A 17,695-nucleotide genomic window follows, 5' to 3' on the forward strand; every position below is an offset into this window, starting at 1 on the left:
GCAGTGTAAAAGCCTGGGAAAAGCAGAATGAGTGTAGAGTGTATAATACCTTATGTTTCTGTTTTTCCCTCGACTGAATATAAGAACCATGTTAATGCAGTATTTCTTGCCTGCCTGTTTATCAAACCATGTTAAGGTCAGGCTTTCTGGGACTAAACTGGTAGCCTTTGAGTATAAAAAATGTCAGGTAAACGGATGTAAATTGTCTGTCTCCTGACCCGAGGGCTCATACACAGCATCAAGGGACAAGTGTTCCACAAACCCAGCCCATTAACCAAGAAAGCCCTCTGCCTGTGTATAGGGACAGAAGGTTACCAACAGCATGCAAGTAAAAACCTCACTGTCACTTAGTCGCAATTTCTCTTCCAAGTGTAAAAGAATGCACTCTGTGAGCCAACATTATTCAGCTTGCAAATTCTGTCTGCTCAGTTCTAAGACACTGAATCTCCACCTAAGGCCTGATTAAGAAGGAAAAATAAGATAGTCTCTAGGGGCATACTAATTTCAAGCTTATGTGAGTGTTCCCATAGATAAATTCACCAAGGTTACAATGTGCTTGGTTGGCAATTTATCTAGATTACTGAGAAGAGAGTGCTGTAGAAACAAACAAACAAACAAAAAAACACCAAACAAACCTTCCCCCAAAGCTAAACTAATCGTTTCCATTCTTTAGGTATGAAGAGGATGTACCTAAAGAAACTCTGATCCCAATAGAACTATTGTATGATAAAGGTATCAGTACTGCACTCTCTGAAGGACCAATGCTTAAGACCTTAGTAGGCAGGGAGGAGGAGGGAGTGAGGGAGGGAGGGAAGACTGAGAAAGAGAGAAAGGGAAGAAAAAAGTAAGACAGTATATGTCCTAATTCTAGGTTACTAGCTCATTTAAGCCCAAATCAATTTTGCTAAACCCTGTACTTGCTTTGAGATGTATGGATATGGGAAACAGGATGCTAAATCAGAAATGCTCAGTATTATACTTGAATTAAGACCTTTATGCTAGAATTATCATTGAAAGACTTCATCCAGTAAACCTGTAAACAAAAAGAGTCTGTGATGCTTTCCACCTAAGATTCATCCAGGTAGTTTATATATGGGCAACCTTCAGTGTTCTCTGTTTCTCAGAGTCATTTGTTTGTTTAATGATCTCCTGATGAGCGCCAGTCACTGTGTTCAGTTGGGAATATAACAGGCAATGAAATCAGAAAGGATTCCAGCATTCTGGGAGATTACATTTTAGTAGGGGAGACAGATATTAATAAAAATATAGCATACCCATAAAAATGCACCAAATTAATGTAAATATATACAAATGTAAATAAAGGTAAATATAAAAAAAAATATGCTCTCAGTGTGATGAGGAAAAAGTCCCCCATGCTATGAAAAGCATATACTTAGTCTGAAGGATCAAGGAAGGCCTTTTATTTTTAAATTTTTTTTAATTTAATTTTTATTTTTAAAAATATTTTATTTATTTATTTGACAGAGAAACAGTGAGAGAGAGAACACAAGCAGGGGGAGTGTGAGAGGGAGAAGCAGGCTTCCCGCTGAGCAGAGAACCCTACACAGGGCGCTCTATCCTAGGCTTCATCCCAGGCTCCATACCAGATGCCGTCCCAGGACCCTGGGATCATGACCTGAGCTGAAAGCAGACGCGTAATGGCTGAGCCACCCAGGCGCCCCCAAGGAAGGCCTTTTTGTCCCCAAGGAAGGCCTTTGAAAGAAGTGGTGTTCAATGGTAATTAATTATGTGAGGAAATGGGGGTGTTGGCTAACCCTATTTTGGTCATTGCTTTGCAGCCTATATGTGTATCAATTGTCATGTTTTACACCTCACACCTTCACAATGTTAAAAGTCTCTTATATCTCAATAAAGCTAGGAAAAAAAGATGTGATATTTGAAGAGAGAGTAGAAGGGTATGGAAGAAATAAACAGGAAGGCAGCGGAAGCAGCCAGTAGGTGGGAGAAAGTAAGCCAACAGCCAGAAAGGGGCCTGAAGCCCAAAGCAAATGAGATCCTAAGGATAATTGAGGGTGAAGGGGCAGACAAGGTTGCATCACTCAGAGTTTTTCCTTTCCCATTACCCACAAAAGACTTGAAGAGAAATATAAAGTAGGATATGGATTCCATATGTTTTCCCATAGTGATTTTAAAGTCCGTGTCATCCTAAGGTAATAATAGTCTCAGGTACCTAAAACAAATGATTTTTTTAATAAAAAACCAGTGGTTAGCCAATAATAATTTAGAACCAAGTATTCTGATTTTTTAGAATTTTTGCCTTATGATTAGAAATGCACACACTCAATTGATTTATGAAAATTGTAATTGATGAGTAAACACTTTATAAAATAGCTAAATATTTTAATTACTGCACCCAAGGTAGTATTTTATATTTCGAGAACCCTATATTGTGTTTTGGGTTTGAATAGTCTTGTAGAAATTATTACTTTTATTTCATGTTTGATTGTCCAAAGAATGAATTATTAGGTTTTAAATCTGAGCTATGGTACTATTGGCTAAATAGAAATCTCTAAGTTGTCTTGCAAAGAAGTCATCCAGAATATAAGTAAACCAGAGAAGAAAAATTGCTATAGAAATGTTTGGGCTCTAGAGAGTATTTTTCTTTTATATTTAATTTAGCTTCTTTGCTGTAACTTCTTGGTTTTTGAAATATTAAAATGAGATTATTTAAATGGATGAAGACAAATCATTAATTTGTTTGTGATGAACAAAGTTCTTATGGTCTGTCAACAATAAATATGTCCAAGTATGATACCACCAGGATTTTTAATAGTATTTTGTTGAGTGATTTGTATTATTTGCCTGAAAACCTGAAAATTTCTTCATAAAATCTTTCTAAGCACGTTAATATCCTTTCTAGTGAAAAGCAGCTCTACTTTGTGTCACTTGTGAGAATAGAATTATGAGCATCATAAGGGACAGTTTGTATTTAAATATTGAATTTCAGTTTATAAAAAGATGCTTGCACTTTATGTCTATAGTCAACAATTGTGTTTGGGGCCTTATTTTGGCTTAGCTATACCATTCTTAGGTTTTTGCCCTGAGAATAGTATAGCAAAAGTACAAATATCTAGACAGCTGATTTTACTTGCACTTTACTAAATATTTGCTAATATTTGATTAATGTTCAGCTATTTATCTCACTCTTAACTTCCCCCATTACAAAAATAATGAAAAAGTATTCACATATCAGTTTTCCCTTATACTATTAGGGCATATAAAATGTTAACTGATAATTTAAAGAGTTAGATTTAAATGTTATGAGTTTCCATTCTTAAGGTTATATTTAGATCGTCTACCTCAGAAAACCTTAGTTGATATTTTATAGAATTTGGGGAATTTATCTTTTCAAATCTCAAATTTCCACTAGCCATAAAATTCATGCTTGATTTTAAATATAGATATTTTAACTTATTTGAAAAATGCTTTTCTTAATCATATCATTTGTAATGAGATCTTTAAAAGTAAAAAAAAATAGTAAATATAAATACTACCGTGTGTTTATACCATGAATTAGAGAATTTTTAGAAGCCAAGTGATACATGTATGTATTATTATATATATATATCCTGTTTTCATGCACACACATTTAAAATACAGACAGAATTCTATATTTTATATCTCTTTCCTGGTATTTTATTTTGTGCTTTGTATAGAGTAGTTGCTTAATAACGATTTTTACTGTTAGGGATGAAGAAGAAGAAATGGACAAATCAGACTGTCACATAGCAAAAGATTTCATAGGAAGTGTTGGGGAAAACCACCCATACTGCAGATGTTGTTCCTTAATCACAAAGGGTATAACTTTGTGACCAAAATGTTATCTAAGCTTTATCATTAGAATTTTAGAGGTAAACGGACTTAAAAAAAACAAAAACAAGTAAATTAATTTCTTTGTGTGTGTGTGTGCATGCGTACGTGTGTGTGTTTGTGTGTTTTGGTGTTGGGATTGGGGCCGGATGGAGGGGAAATTGGAAGGGAGAAGAAATAATTTGCATGGCTTGAATGTGCAAAAAAGAAATCCCTGCGTATTTTAACTACTATCATGTTTTCAGCACTTATGGGCTAATTAGCGAGATTGTCCTTTTTTAAAAAGATGCAGTATCATTGGGCTTTTGGCATTTATTTGTGCCGAAATAACCAAGACTCTCCTGGCCAATCATGGCTATTGACACAAAGCAGATGCCTTACCTTGACATCTTCCTGATTGCCACTGATAGACCTGATGCCTTAAGTCTCCATGCCCAAGTATTGAAACCAGCCCATTAATTCCATGGAGCCTCTGTCCTTTATAATAAACAGGCTTACATTCCCCTTAAAATCAATTAGTTTTATACCGTAGAAATCTAGACTCTGAATGTGTATGATCATCTTGTCTACTTCCCTTCCAAATTCCAATAGAAATGTAGAATTCTATTTGGCGTAAAATTCCTGCCTCCTGCTGTCTATGTTATTCACAAACTTTTGATAATAAGATCTCCCTAGGAACCCATGTCTATTATTTTACAATATCATCCTGTTTTGAGATTAAAATTTGCATGCTCTTCTTTTTCTTTAACCTGTCTTAAATTATACAGATGTTTATTAAAAATATAATTTTGATTGTTGAAGCATAGGGCAGAATAGTGAGATTTAGAAGTGAGCTTAATATCATCCAAAATGACTTCTCAATCACATAGGACTTTCCATTTTGATGTCACACTGACCACTGGAAACAACTTTCTTTTATCAAGTTGATATTTGGTTTCTTCCCATAGAATTCAGTTCCATCTATTATAGTCTATTCATAAAGAACATATGTTACTCCTCTTCCACTGGACAATGGTCCCACCATATGAGAACTGCTTTTTCTTTACAAGCATCTTATCTCTCCAAGTTAGGCATTCCCAGTTCCTTTAACATTTCCTTGTCATCCTGTTCATCATTTGAACAACACCTTCCTGCACCCTTTTTTTTTTATCACCTTCAAAGTGTTGTATCCTAGATGAGGTGTTGTCAATACAATGAACAGTGGCATGGGACTATCACTGCTGAGGCCTGCATAGGACATTTATGACAATGTAGCCTAAAATTGAATGAACTTTTTCAGTTCTGTGACACTTTTCATAGGTATTGACTTTATTACTGATTAAAATACCTATATTAAATTCCTTCCTTCTATAGAGTGTATTTAGATAGTCATAGGTTTTTGGTTTTGTTTTTAACCAAAGGAATGATTTTTACAGATTTTGAGATTGTCATCTGATTAGATTCAGCCAAATACTTGATAAGCTAGGAACATGAATATATTTTTAGCTTCATTTTTTTCATTATATGTTACAACATTACATCGTTCATAGTACTTATCTAGGTGCTCCCTCTACAATATCATTTAAGCCTCCAGATGCAATGAGAACTGGTTAGTGTAAGAATATGAGTAGTAGGGTAGAGGGGCGCCTGGGTGGCTCAGTCGTTAAGCGTCTGCCTTCAGCTCAGGTCATGATCCCAGGGTCCTGGGATCGAGCCCCGCATTGGGCTCCCTGCTCAGCGGGAAGCCTGCTTCTCCCTCCCCCACTCCCCTGCTTGTGTCCCCTCTGTTGCTGTGTCTCTCTCTGTCAAATAAATAAATAAAATCTTAAAAAAAAAAAGAGTAGTAGAGTAGAGAAGCTATTTTATATCAACATGATTGGAGGAACAGCCTCAAATTATAAAATAAAATATTTATTGAGAATTTATTATTTTACTGTATTTAGATAAACTAAGAGTGGAATAAAAAATACTTAAAAGAAACTCCATGAATCCCTAGTCTTAAGGGACTTATATGTTTAACATAGATTATAGGAAATTGTATACACAAAGTAAGAAAGTATTTTTTAATAGATATAGAGCAAATTCAAAAGAGAAAAATATATAATTGAATGGTGAAAGATGGGAACTAAGGAGATAGTCTGAATGGGGATATGAGTAGCTTCATAAAGCATTGTTGAAGAGTTTATGTTTGCATATCTTGGAAGAATTGCTCAAGGACAAGTCTTCCAAAAATGTGGTATGGTGAAATGCTTACCTTTCTGGTGCAAGGGATAGACAAGCAGAATATGATTAATCATATTTCTGATGCTTATGGAGGAAAGCCATGAATTTTATGACAGCTCAGCCACCTGACCTCTAGTTTCTTTCTACCTTTGATATCCTATGACTCAGAAAGTAAAAAATAAAAAGAAAAAACAATCATTGCTTTCTATACCTACAACTGTGCTTGGATATCCCTTAAGAAATCCGAAACATAAAGTGTTACTTCACAAGAACTTACCTAAAATGAAAGAGTAGTGCAATATTATGTTAAAAAAATGACTTGCTATACTACGTGGAACTGACCACTGAGAAGTCAGGTTTCTGAGAAATCCATGTGTTGGATTTATGTCAGATTAGCTTTCTTTGAGAGGTGGAATTTGAGTTGTACTTTGAATCCAGAGAATAGGAATGAAATTGATGTTCCAGGTAAGACTTTCAGTGGGCAGTGAGCCATAGAAACATAAAGCAACAGGAGAATGAAAGAGATTGAGAAGGTCATTTTCATTAGCATCTCACTCTAGTTCAGGACCTTATTCCCTCTGAGATACTTGGCTATCTCAAAAGTTGTGAGGATCCCGGGTTATTTCTGGAGTAGTGGCTTTCAACCAATACTGGGTCAACAAATACTAGTCCCGATTTCATGCTGATTGCTAACTGGTCTTCATACCGTTAGTCTTTCATTGATATTAATCATCCTACACACCATATCAGCTCAGTCTTTTAAAACTATTGCCTGTTGAAAGACATGTATCATATGATCTCACTGATATGAGGAATTCTTAATCTTAGGAAACAAACTGAGGGTTGCTGGAGTGGTGGGGGGTGGGAGGAATGGGGTGGCTGGGTGATAGGCATTGAGGAGGGTATGTGCTATGGTGAGTGCTGTGAATTGTGTAAGACTGATGAATCACAGACCTGTACCTCTGAAACAAATAATACATTATATGTTAAAAAAAAAAAAGAAGAAGATAATAGGAAGGGAAAAATGAAGGGAGGAAATTGGAGCAGGAGACAAACCATGAGAAACTATGGACTCTAAGAAACAAACTGAGGGTTCTAGAGGGGAAGGGGGTGGGGGGATGGGTTAGTCTGGTGATGGGTATTAAAGAGGGCATGTATTGAATGGAGCACTGGGTGTTATATGCAAACAATGAATCATGGAACACTACGTCAAACAAATAAATAAATAGAGAAAAAAATAAAAAAATACATTGCTCTGTTCAAAAATCCATAATGATGGTCAGTAGTCCATGTCTGTTCCATCTAGCCTGAGAGTAAACAACATCCATGATAGCATTGCTAATAAGATTGCACTAAAGATTTTTTTTAAAGATTTTATTTATTTATTTGACAGAGAGAGAGAGCAACAGGCAGAGGGAGAGGGAGAAACAGGCTTCCCGCTGAGCAGGGAGCCCAATGTGGGACTCGATTCCAGGACCCTGGGATCATGACCTTAGCTGAAAGCAGATGCTTTACTGACTGAGCCACCCAGACACCCCTGCACTAAAGATTTAACATGTACTAGGAACAGAGCCAAATTTCTTCATTACATTATCTCATTTAATCTTCATAAAAATCCTATGAAATTGGCAACTTAATTTTAAAGATTTATTTATTTGAGAGAGAGAAAGAGCATTGGGGGAGGGACAGAGGGAAAGAATCTTCAAACAAACTCCCTGCTGAGCGGGGAGCCCAATGTGGGGCCTGATCTCACAACCCATGAGATCACAAACTGAGAGGAAACCAAGAATTGGCTGCTCAACAGACTGAGCCACCCAGGCACCCCTGACAACTTAATTTAATGCACACAGTCTAACATTTGATTGTATGATGCCTGTATCAGTTTAATCATTCAATTACTCATTCAGAAAAATATTTATTAAATGTATATGATATGTTGGACTCTAGTATAGGATGATAGATCTCAACTGGGGACAATTTTGCCTCCTAGGAGACATTTGGCAGTGTCTGGAGCCATTTTTGTTCCACTTGAGGGGAGGGTCTCCTGGCATTTGTTGTGTAGAGTCAGTGATGTTACTAAACCTGCCATGCATAGAGTGTGCCCCACACAACAAAGGATCCTCTGGCACCACGTGTTAGTAGTGCTGAGGTTGAGAAGCTCTGATGTAAGGTTAAGAGATAAAATGCCAAGCAGGTCAGCCATATCACTGCCATTGTAGAGCTATGTCATTAGTTTGGGAGGCAGATATAAAATCAGTAACCACTAAATTAAATACATAGGTATTAAGTGTGATAAATCACCAGAAGATAATATATGGGGCACTAAAAAGAATAAAACTGGAGGGTTTAGTTTAGATTCCACTGGAGAGAAGTGTCAGGGAAACCTCTTTGAGAAAACAATATTTAAACCGAAATCTAATGGAGAAATAATAGTTCGCAGGGCTAAACATTGCAGAAGATATGAAGAGGAAAGGACTATTACACATTCTAAGAGTAGGAGAAAAACCAGTGGGAATGGACCAGAGTGAACTGGGTGAGTGATGAGGTTGGTCTCTTATTGTCTTATGTATATAAGTTTTTTTCTCTCTAATAAGATTCCAGACTCCCATGAGGAGAACATGACAAATACAGTATTTATTTTCTATCCCATGGAGCACTTTGAACAATATCGGGACATAATAGGTACACAATAACTTCTTGCTAACTTGACTTATGCATTTTTCCTAGGAATCCAATTTCTAGATTGTATTATGCTTGTTTCCACTTTGGGGGAATGGTAGGGCCTTTGACAATCTTTCTGATTAATTCAGGGATTGCTTCCAGTCGCAGACCCAGCCTGAGATCTGCTATTTGTCAGGCAGTCACCGTGTCTGCAGGCCACCTGGGGCTGCACTGAGCTTTTTATATAACCACTATTAGTAAATCACTTGTCGTCAGCTGGCCTTCTTTTGGAATTTGAATAGACACCATAGATTTTGTTGTTCTTCCTGAGGAATTCTTGCTAAGTATCATTTTCCTCTCTATTGAGTATTTATAAATTGTTTAAATAGTGGGCCAAATAGTCACTTTGCTATATGAAGAATTCAGATGATTTATAAGACACTGAATTATCACAATCTATTTAATATCAGGAATAAGCTACCATAAATTCTCATAAAACAGTTTAAAATACAGTAAAGAAAAGAAAAACCTTTTAGAATGTGAGATTTTCTTTGGAAAACACTTCAATTATTATTAACATAAGAGAGTGAACTTTTAAAAAGCCCTTTTAGACACAGGGAAATGTCCCATGAAGAATATTTTTGATTAATTTTGAATACTACATGAATTTGTGTTGTATTTTATAAAATGAAGTGAGAGTATCAATTTAGATCAGGTAAATTACCAAATTCTTCATACTTGTAAGAAATGATGATGAATACACATTTTTTATCATTGCAAATAAAAATTAAGAGAATAATTTGGGGCTGATTTATAATTTTGATTAAGCCTCTTAGAAAAGATTTCACAAAAGAAATAACCTGTTTCTACTGTAATGGATAAACAAAACACCCTCTATCAACAGCCAAATATCCTATGTATAATTGTTCTCCAGCAACTTAAGAATCCTGAATTTAGTATTTTGTTAGATTATATCCTGCAATGTTTTTTAGTGTATTTAGCCTATAGTCAGTGTTCAATGTGCTCCATAAATGCTTATCGAGTGACAGGATTAATAAAGAACCATTAAAGACCTGATTGTGTCATACATCCTGCAAATAAATAAATAAATAAATAAATAAATAAATAAATAAATAAATTGTGTGCGTGTATATATGTGTGTATATGTATATGTGTATGTGTGAATGTGTATAGTCACATTTTTCTTATCATTTCAGTGGAACTTTGCTTTAGGCAATATTCAAATTTAGAGAAATTCAAAAATATCTCTCTAATTAGCACTTTGCTTTTTCTCCATTCTCTTGATTCATGAATTGCTTGCTTTCTGCAGTTAGCCTGATATTCTTACAAAGCTGCAAAAATGGTGCAATCAAACTTATCCAAAGGTCAATTCAAGCTCATGTTCCTTTGGCCTCTTGCCACCCAGGGGATAAGGTTCCTCCTAATAGAGGACTGTGTAATCACTTCAGAGAATACTGGTTTTTGGAGTGAAAAGGAACAAAATATATAAAAAATTCATGGTCTTTTATTGGCATGCATACTGTTATGCGATTTTCATCACACAATAAATGAGAAGAACCTGAAGTCTTGTTTGTGTTAACAGAGCTCTTTTAGATGCTGGACAGCCCCTGTAAATAAATGCTCAGCATGTCTTGAAAAATTCTACCACTGCATGCAAGAATAGGCTTTGTCAAATTGGAACCTATATTTAGGCAATGATTTTCATGACTAGCCACTATTAATAAAAAAATATACACTAATAAAATGCATGGAAGAGAAGATGCATCATGAGATGACGTTACCATATAGGGTCCAGAGGCAGGTGTGAGATTTATAGTTCATTAAGCATGCTGATTACATTCAGCATTAAATTAATATAGAGAGATAAGAAGACTATCATTTTTTGCAAGTATATTTTGGAAAGCACTTGCTACCTAATCTTTAAGCTAAGTGCTGCAGGTGAAGTTGAAGAATTTCCCATCTATAACAAAATTTAATGAACATATTGAATTGCAGTGCAGAGTTAGTGGCATACCTTAAATATGCAGCTTTCTCTAAATGATAATCATCTTTAAGTCATATATATATGTGAATGAAAGGCAGTGTGTGATTTATGATAATTAGAGTGGCATAGCATGTTAGAGCTGAAAGTGACCTTAGAAATCATCTCAAACTGTCTGCTTCATTTTGCAGGGAATGAAACTGACACCAGTGGAGTCAAATGATTTCTCAAATTTTCATGATCTATTTCTGAAAGTTTCTTTCCACTATATTTCCCCTTCTACCAACTTTTAGCATATCATCACAGAGGAAAATTTTAAATAACATACTTTTACTTGTAGAATTCCAAGTTAAATTTGGTCCATTGCTTTTTACTAATTATTTCATGATTTCCAGGTTAAAATCATTGCAAAAATATAACAACAGGTTTATGCAAATGCCTGTTTTATTTCATATAGATAGCTTGTTTTGGAAGTAGAGAAAAATGTGCTAAAGGGCTTAACATGCATCTTGCCATGTGTAAGAGACAGGCATTTTTATTTAGCTGTTGATCTGTTTCTTTTAGCCATGAAGCAAAGAATGTGCTTTGGCTTGCTTTTCTCGCAGCTTCATTCCTCATGTGTCTCAGAGTGACACAAATAGACAGGCTGACAACAGATTTATTACCTAAAGCTCAGCTGAAAAATTAAATGATACAGCTAAAAGTCATAGTGTGCCTGAACACCCGCTTGCCATTACAGGAGTAAGTGAGCACTAAAACACCCAGAATAATAAAATGGTAAAATATTTGGTATAAAAAGAGATTGAAAATAAATCACTAATATGATCAGTCTTGACTGATTGACCAAAACAGGAAAATAATTCTTGAAAAATCTCTCCATCCTTAAATTTTTGCCTTTCTAAATAGAAAGAGGGAAATCTAGTCCTCTTCAGTAATACATTAGGTTATCTCCCCACATTTTTACACTGGGATAGAATTCTTTCACAGAAATTGTTCATATTTCCTCAGATTATCTGTTGAGCATTAAAGGAAGCTAGTTTCAGCAGAGTGGTGTGGAAAGTGGTCATCAAACCGAAGTTAGAGCCCAGATGAATGTTTGATTTATATGTTTTCAGACAACATTGCATATATTGAATACATATTTTAAGGTCGCTGAAAGTAACTTACACAATAAAAATTGCAACAACACTCAATTTTTCTTATTTCTAATTTAATGTCTTATAATAATTTCTGAAATGAGATTGACTCCATAGCTTCCTTTTTAAGTAAGAGCCAAATTATCATTCTGTATTTAATACAAAGAGGCTCCTGAATTCAACTTTATTAAAGGTAGTTTTGCATATCTTTTTCATAATGTTTCAAGAGGACCATTTAATGACTCTTGTGCTCTTTACTTTTTAATTTCCACAATCATGGTAGAATTATAAGAAATAAAAGTATCTTCAAGTCTAGGAGATTTTGGTGGGTGTGAATAACATGCCCATAGGTAAAAATAATCTCATGTCTTATTGAATATGTGCCAACACTTTCTTCTCTTTATGATTAAAGAAGTTATTTCGAAAGAGCTAGGGGGTTTATTGTCCCAGTCTACTTGGGGAATGTGGATAAAATAATATGAACAGAATAAAAATATGTTCCTGTGAGTGCTGCTTAGATAGTAAGTATATATGATCACAGAAGTATATTTTAGAAGAAACTACATCCTAAATCATTTAAATTATCTATTGTTTTTTCAGGGAGAAAAAAAGGTTGAGGAATGGCGGGGGGGGCAAAGTGTTTTTGACAGTTCCCTATTCCATCTAAAAGCTTCAAACTTCCCTAATGTGTTTATTCAGAATTATTCTAACACGATACTGTTCTTTATGGTTGTCTGATTTGCTTCTATGATGCTCTTCCTGTCTTAGGTTGAAAGCAGAATGAATGCAATAGAGCTGTGTGCGTCTTTTTTGATGAATAGAACCTTTAGTGGAAATCTAATAACTTCAAACATGAAATATTGATCTTGCTCTACTTATTCTCATGAATTCTTTTAATATTAGAACACCTTATAGTTTCACAATTATATGAAAAGCAAAATATAAGGTTAAAATTTGCTCTCCCAATTATGATTGATTTATCCTTTGTGATGCTGAAGGTCAAATTCTTTTTACTGAATAATTACAGTAATATTTAACATGACTAAATGCTCTGATTGCCTAGGATAATGATGAACCATTCTGGTGCCAGTAGGAAAACTATCTCTGTATACTTTCAACTGTGTTCTTGATTCCCTCAGGTACATAGAAAGTAGGGGAAATGTTAGTCGAATCTTGATATCCTAATTTATTGTCTTTTCTTTTTTCTCTTACAAGATGTTACTCTTAGAGAATAAATCCTTTAAGTAAGTACTCACTAGAACTATTCAATATGTGATAATATCAGTAGGTCTTAATCTACACGGCTCTATGTGTGTTTGTGTGTCTGTGTGCTGTAGCAGAGAGCTACCCTCCTCAGCAACTTCTAGAAATAATTTCTCCCTAATGTAAGTGGAGCACTATGATACAATGGGTTCACACCCGTTGGCAGGCCAGCCCTAACATTTGCCAGGTGAGAAAAAAGAGAACAAATAGAAGCCCACATACCATAGGACTTAAGATTTAAAGGTTGCAAATCATGCTAATAAACTGTAAATTAAAACACATTCAAATCTTCTACCTTGACAAATGCATCTCCCTAATGGCCTGGAAGAATTGGTTTGAATTTAGTATTCTTGGATTCCTTGGGATTTCCTTACTTAACATGGTGATGCAGATAGAACTGACCCCTGGTCTTTATCTCCTCACCTTTCCGCCAAGACTTGTGTAAGAGGAGTCTCTGCTTGCAAGTGTGGGCATCCCCGATCATATGTCAGCTCTGCCTCTGAAGACAAATGCCTATTAGTTAGAGAGACCCAGTTGTGTTCTGAAATGTCTCCGATATACTTGGACAGCTAGTTCTACGGTCTTGTGTACTTGGAACATAGTCTGGAGTCTTGGTCTTCAAAATGTTCCCTGACAAGCAGCATCCAGTAAAACCTGGGATCTTGTTAGAAATACGGAAACCCTAGCTGTACCTCAGAATTAATCAGAATCTGCATTTTATAGGATCCTTGTGATTCCCAGTGTGCATCAGTGTTTGAGACCCATTGGTCTAAACGATGACAATGTGTTTGTCACAAACGACAGCTGGGCACATCCCCTTGCCTCTCAGACTTTTCTCCCTGTGAGAACACTAAATTCCAAATCTAGGCTCTAAGACACAAAAAGATATGTCTTATTCACTAGTGTAGCCACTGGCTGGGTTTCGTTTGTTTGTTTGTCTGGATAAAATCACAGACTAAAGACATAAATTCTAATAGAATAACTTAAATACACTGTTCAATTCAAACATCCAATCTCTTACTGATAGGAAATAATGATTGTAATAGGGGGCTTCAATTTACACAATCAAATGATTTTGTTTGGCTATAGAGATTTAAATATAAATATCTTGTTATTTGTTTTCTGCTTAAAGGCACAAGCTAAAGTTCTGTTCTATACATGTAAATACATACATTTTGCCACATAAAGTATACAAGCAGCTGTTGATGATAGCCTGAACCCCAGCTGCATAAATTCACAGTTTCTTATGTTTAGCATATATTTCTAACATCGAATACTGCAAACTTTCATCATTAGTGTTTTTATTGTGGCTGTAGTTTTACCTCAGGTCTTCCTTCACTTTCTGCTGACATTAGTCATGTATATATTGAAAAAAAAGATCAATATCATGTCCACATTTGTCATCTCACTTGCCTTGCGTGTACTTTTAAAATGGCAACATTGGCTGGTATCCTTAAAATGTTAATGAATTTTTAAATAAATATTTAGAAATATTTTCAAAATATACCTTTAAAATTTATGTAATGACTGACACTTGTTTCTTGGCTGACACAACTTCTGATGATGAATATTGATTTTTATACCACGAGGAATGAATATTAAAGGACTAGCAATATTTGGCCTTAAAAATTATTTATGGACTATAGTAATTAGTTATGTAAATTATTTATAAATCACTTCTGTCCATCTTATATAATCAAATATATATAACCAACATGTTGGTTTAGAAAATTTTAATCTGTTGTCAAATATCTACAAATGTAATATTTATTTCAAATAATCCTTAACTGAATTAAAATAGTATTACATGTCGTAAAAATTTTAAAATGATGATTATATTTACTAGGTCAACAAAATGTTAACCTCATTAATTAGGATTACTTGCCTATAGACCAGAACATTCAAAATGATTTATAGTTAGAAAACTTAATGCAGTTATAATAAGTCAAATATAATTAATCCAGCCAGTGTTTATTTTAATGTTATTATTCATTATTATTAATAATCTCCTTTGACTTTATATGTTAGGAGACACAGAGACATGAAAGATCATGGAGATAAAAAATGGTCAAACAGAATTAATTAAAAATGTATAAAGGGAGAAATGGGTTCATTTTAGTATCCTAACTACTTTAATATCCTACTACTTGTGTTTTAAATTTTTTATATAAAGTGTTAAAAACTTGAGGGGTGCCTGACTGGCTCAGTCAGTAGAGCATGTGACTCTTGATCTCTGGGTTGTAAGTTTGAGCCACTTGTTGTACTGTACAGACTACTGAAAAATAAAAATCTTTAAAAAATACATAAAGGGAAAATATGCTAGAATGGAATGCTGCTTCATCTAAGAATGGGAAAATTACTAGAAATAATATAATTAATATAATTCAAGAGGAAATGAAGGATATTTCCTTAGAAGGAAATAAGGAATACAATTTTGTGACTGATTAACAAGCAGTATCTGATGTGCTTTATTTTCTTCTCCTTATTCGAAGAGGAAGGTATTTCAAAGCAAAAGAGATTAGTGCATCAATGTGAGAATATGAGATTGAAAGGTGTGGATGACTTAGATATATATATGTATATATATGTATAGCTCTGCAATTTCACCTTCAACTGTCTAGAGTTTCTCAGCTTGATTTTACAAAAAGCTAACAGTTATGAAACACAGGTACTCATTCAAAACTCAATAATAAAACAAACAACACATTTAAAAATATGTAAAAGATTTGGACAGTGAGCTCATCAACAAAGATGGCAAAGAGGCAAGTGAATGGAGGTTTCACATCATTTATCATTAGGAAAATGCAAATTAAAACCACAATGAAATACCATGAAATACCTATGATAGTATCTTAGATGAAAGAGGTGGAGCATGCTAAGTGTTGGTGAAGATGTTGGGAAACTGGAATTCTCATAAACGACTGTTGGGAATGAAAAAATGCAATAATCACTTTGGTGAGCCAAAGTGGAAGGTTTTAAAAATTAAACACATTTCTTTTGTATGACCCAAGCTTTCCACTACTAGGCAAATACCCAAGAGAAATGAAAACACATGATCATGACAAGACTTGAATATAAATGTTCATAGCAATTTACTTTTTTTTTCCTTTTATTTTCTGGCTGTTTTATTTCTTTATTTTTTAATTGTATTTTATTTTTTTAAATAAAGATTTTATTTATTTTTGACAGAGTGCACAAACAGGGGAAGCAGCAGGCAGAGGGAGAGGGAGGAGCAGGCTCCCTGCTCAGCAGGAAGCCCGATGTGGGGCTCGATCCCAGGACCCTGGGACCATGACCCGAGCCGAAGGCAGATGCTTAACCATCTGAGCCACCCAGGCACCCCTTTTATTTAATTTTATTTTATTATGTTATGTTAGTCACCATACATTACATCATTAGTTTTTGATGTAGCGCTCCATGATTCATTGTTTGCATATAACACCCAGTGCTCCATTCAATACATGCCCTTCTTAATACCTATTACTGGGCTAACCCATCCCCCTACCCCCACCTCTCTAAAACCCTCAGTTTGTTTCTCAGAGTCCATAGTCTCTCATGGTTCATCTCCCCCTCCGATCTCCCCCCCCTTCATTTTTTCCTTCCTACTATTTTTTTTCTTTTTTTAACATATAATGTATTATTTGTTTCAGAGGTACAGATCTGTGATTCATCAGTCTTACACAATTCACAGTGCTTACCACAGCACATACCCTCCCCAATGTCTATCACCCAACCACCCCATCCCTCCCACCCCCCACCACTCCAACAACCCTCAGTTTGTTTCCTGAGATTAAGAATTCCTCATATCAGTGAGATCATATGATACTTGTCTTTCTCTGATTGACTTATTTCACTCAGCATAATACCCTCCAGTTCATCCACGTCATTGCAAATGACAAGATTTCATTCCTCTTGATGGCTGCATAATATTCCATTGTATATATATACCACATCTTCTTTTTCCATTCATCTTTTGTTGGACATCTTGGCTCTTTCCATAGTTTGGCTATTGTGGACATTGCTGCTATAAACATTGGGGTACAGGTGCCCCTTCGGATCACTACATATGTGTCTTTGGGGTAAACACCCAGTAGTGCAATTGCTGGGTCATAGGATAGCTCTGTTTTCAACTTTTTGAGGAACCTCCATACTGTTTTCCAGAGTGGCTGCACCAGCTAACATTCCCACCAACAGTGTAGGAGGTTTCCCCTTTCTCCGCATCCTCGCCAACGTCTATCATTTCCTGACTTATTAATTTTAGCCATTCTGAGTGGTGTGAGGTTGTATCTCACTGAGGTTTTGATTTGTATTTCCCTGATGCTGAGTGATGTTGTGTACTTTTTCATGTGTCTGTTGGCCATTTGGATGTCTTCTGTGGAAAAATGTCTGTTCATGTCTTCTGCCCAACAATTTACTTTTAATAGCCCCAAACTGGAAGCAACCTAAATGTCCATCAACAGGTGAATGAATAAACAACTTGTGGTATAACCATACATTGAAATACTGCTCAATAATGAAAAAGAAAACAATTGTCGATATGTGGAACAACATGGATGAACCTCAAGGTTACTAAGTTGAGTGAAAGAAATAATCCTAACAA

General features: G+C 35.2%; 1 protein-coding gene across 6 annotated transcripts in view; it reads left to right on the forward strand.

Annotated features, from left to right (window-relative positions):
• The window catches only part of CADM2 (cell adhesion molecule 2), a 1,066,008-nt gene that overhangs the window by 699,246 nt on the left and 349,067 nt on the right, over nucleotides 1–17,695 (forward strand). The window lies entirely within an intron of this gene.

Source organism: Callorhinus ursinus, unplaced genomic scaffold (assembly GCF_003265705.2).
Source record: "Callorhinus ursinus isolate GAN/ISIS: 27379988/994484 unplaced genomic scaffold, GSC_fseal_2.0 scaffold1, whole genome shotgun sequence".
Taxonomy (NCBI): domain Eukaryota; kingdom Metazoa; phylum Chordata; class Mammalia; order Carnivora; family Otariidae; genus Callorhinus; species Callorhinus ursinus.